Source organism: Dermacentor albipictus, chromosome 3 (assembly GCF_038994185.2).
Source record: "Dermacentor albipictus isolate Rhodes 1998 colony chromosome 3, USDA_Dalb.pri_finalv2, whole genome shotgun sequence".
Classification (NCBI taxonomy): domain Eukaryota; kingdom Metazoa; phylum Arthropoda; class Arachnida; order Ixodida; family Ixodidae; genus Dermacentor; species Dermacentor albipictus.
Window position 1 is genome coordinate 143,605,584 of NC_091823.1, and position 3,709 is coordinate 143,609,292.

Sequence of the window (3,709 nt, forward strand, 5' to 3'; positions counted from 1 at the left end):
AAATCCCGTACTTCAAACGAGCCAAGATGGCACCAAGGCCACGGCTGATGTCAACAGCCGGAGCAACAACCTCGGCGATGGCGCCACTGGCAGTGATACACGTCACTCAAGGGCTAAACGTATAAACAAGGGCAAATTGTTGAAGGGCGCGCGCATGCCAGACTTGCCGCGCGGCGACATAAAGATCGTGTTCCGACCGCGAGGCGGGCTCCACCTGAGCGACGTGACTCGCGTTGAACTAAGTCGTGCAATTGCGGCGGTGGCACAGATCCCCGCCAATGAAGCAAGTGAAGACGTCGTGTGCCCCAACCTACAGCAAAATATCCTAGTGGTGAGCAACTCCAAGAGAGAGCACGCCGACCGATACGCTGCAGTAGGAAGGATGGACATACGCGGCACGGCGCACGAAATAAGTACCTACGAAGCGGCCCCCCACGGCACGGTGAAGGGCGTCATAAGAGGCATCCCGCTCGAGGATACGGCCCAAGAGATTCAGGAGAATGTTGTGCACAAGCATAACCCAACGGCCCTACAGGCAAACCGAATCGGTAAAACCCGATCAGTCGTCATTGCTTTCGAAGGGCACAAAGTACCCAATTACGTGAGATACGGTAACCTGCTCACGGAGTGCACGTTGCACAGAAAACAAATCGACGTATGCTATGCGTGCGGAAGGGTGGGCCACAGAATGGACGTGTGCCCGGATCCTTCGAACACGATCTGTCGAGGGTGCGGAATCTCCAACCCCACCGAAGACCACAGATGTGTCCCGAAGTGTGGCCTGTGCGGAGGCAAACACCTGACCGCGGACAAGGCCTGCAAAGCCGGCTTCAAGACGCCCTACCTCGTCCGCTGGCGACGCTGGGAACGGCGCCGAGTAGAGGAAGAAGACGCCGGGAGAAGAAACCAAGACAAGAGAGGTCCTGCAGGCGGCCCCCGGCGTAGCGCCTCCAAACAACGGGGCCGGTCACACACGCCAGGCCGGAGCAGCAACAACAGTGGCGGCGGAAACGGCCGCCGGAGTCTCTCCCGATCGAAGACACCATCCGGGGGTGGCAATGGGGGCGGCAACCGCCGCTCGCGCTCCCGGACCAGTTCGAGAACCGGGGCCAGGTCAAGGTCCCGGAGCGAGTCAACCGGACGCCGAGGGATCGCCGAGAAAATGGTGGGCTGGACCAACAGGTCTCCCGTCACTCGAACCAACAACACCGAATTCCCACCGCTCACCCCCTCCCAACCCCTTAACTCACAAGCGAATCCGCAAAAGGACAGTAGCGAAGTGATAGAACTTAAGAGGATCATAGAGCGCCAAAACGCTCAGATTCAGGAACAGAACGCCCAAATACGGGCGCTTATGAATAAGATCGAAACGCTGGCGAATAACGGACGCTCGGCAAATGCAAGCCCTCGAAACAACAACACGGCGGTAAACAACGCCGCAGGCTTGCGCATATTGTCGCGGAGGGACCCCCCCTCGCCCCGCCTAGGGCAGGCGGCGGGAGAGGCTGGGGTTACGCACAGTGCATCAAGTAATCAAGAGGCGATGGACGCCGAAATGAGCCTCGCGAGCGGAGAGGAAGCGGCGACCGCAGAGACCGCGACCACGGAAACGACACAGATCCCGCGAGAGGGAGAGCTGACGGCCATTTTGGCCGCAATTTCCCAAATTAATGAAAGGCTAGGCAAAATGGACGCCCGACTCGCGGCTGTCGAGAGTCAGTTTCACGCGCGATCGGTGAAGCAAGCGCCTAGCGCCAAAAGTAGCCTCAACTTCGGTGAGGAACCGCTTCGCGTCCCTGAAAAAGGGGCGGTCCGAAAAAATCAAAGGCGCGATCGCGAAAAGGCGCAATCGACTCGAGACGTCCGGAAAGGATGATGCAGAAGCCAAGTAAGAAGCACAAGAAGAAAACCGGGGGGGATACCACAGTGATTTATCAATGGAACTGCCGAGGGATTCGCAACAAAGAAGCGGAACTATTATTACACATTGACGGGCAAGAAAACAAGCCCGATGTAATTGCTCGACAAGAAACAAACGGGAAACCAAGACTCCCGGGGTACGTCACTTACACGGACCCCACGGAGAACGGGACGGCGGTGCTCGTCCGCAGCAACGTGGCGGCAACTCAACATGTCACGGCGCAGGGTGGGTGCGAGCACACGCTGGTCGAAATTCATGCTATAGAAATTGGCAGCTCGGGCAATTTATTTGTAATGAGCGCGTACTGCCGGCCGTCACAACGGCAGTACGAATTTGACCGCATCGTGAGCCAGGCGAAAGGGTTGGCAGGGACCAGGCCGCTCCTGATCCTCGGCGAATTTAACGCCCCTCACACAACGTGGGGCTATAAGTTTCAGTCCAAGAGAGGAAAAGCATTGGCAAAAGCAATGGAGGATCACGAGATGGCCTCCTGAACGAGCCGGACGTATCCACCAGAAGAGGCAACAGTGCCGCTAGGGACACCACACCACACCTGTCGTGACTATCGGGCACGCTAGACGTCTCCTGGAGAAGCGAAGAAGAGGACCTGGGGTCGGACCACAGCGTGATCGGTATCGCGATCGGAGGCTCCCGATATCGGGCTGTACTGGGGACGGCGCGGATCACGGATTGGGACAAGATGAGAAAGTTTACCCAAGAACAAAAAGAGGCATCCGAGGAAGAAACGGGACAGGCTGAAAGACAAAGGACCTACACCGATTGGGCGAGGGACCAGAAGAAGGCTCTGGATAAATTTACCCAAGAAATCGCAACGACGTCGCAGACACCGTACGTGGACGCCAGACTGACCCACATGTGGGCGGCCCGACACTCGTTGACGCGGTGGTGGAAACGTCAGAGACACAACAGAAAGCTGCCCAAGCACATAGCAGTCTTGAACAAACAGATCGCCGAGTACGCGGCCAAACTATGTAAGGAAAATTGGCTGAAGACCTGCGACGGCCTACAGGGCAAGCTCTCGACGTGGAAGACGTGGTGTCTCTTGGGGCATCTGATCGACCCGCTGAGTAGCAAAACTGCAACCAATAGCAACCTCACCAAAGTATTGAACACGTACAAGGCAGACGGCCGAAGGCTCCTGGAAGACCTGAAGGCCAAGTACCTAAAGACAGAGAAGGGCTAGTACCCGGTGCCCGAGAGGTACGAAGGACCCGACAACCAAGAACTCGACCGGCCGTTTACCATGACGGAGCTGTGGACAGCGATAGATGATAGTAACAAGAAAAGTGCGCCCGGCAGGGACGCCATAACTTACAAATTACTCGGTAACATGAGCGGTACAGTGGCCCGCGGCCTCCTAGAGCACATTAACGAAGCCTGGGAGAGCTCGCAGTTGCCGAAGGAATGGAAAGACGCCGAGGTCCGCTTCATTCCAAAGCCCGGCAAAGCCCTCACGATAGACAACATGCGGCCCATCTCCCTCACATCCTGCGTGGGGAAGGTGATGGAGCACATGGTCCTTCGCCGGCTGCAGAAGCACCTCGAAGAAACGGATCAGATGCCAGAAACGATGTATGGCTTCAGGCAACATCTTAGCACCCAAGACGTGATGATCCAACTCCACGAACTGGTCGTTAAGCCGGCAGCGAGGCACGCGTCGCGCGGGATACTCGCCCTCGACCTGAAGGGAGCGTTTGACAACGTGTCCCACGCGAGCGTGTTGCAGAATCTAAACAAAACCAGGTGTGGCAGAAAGACATTCGGCTA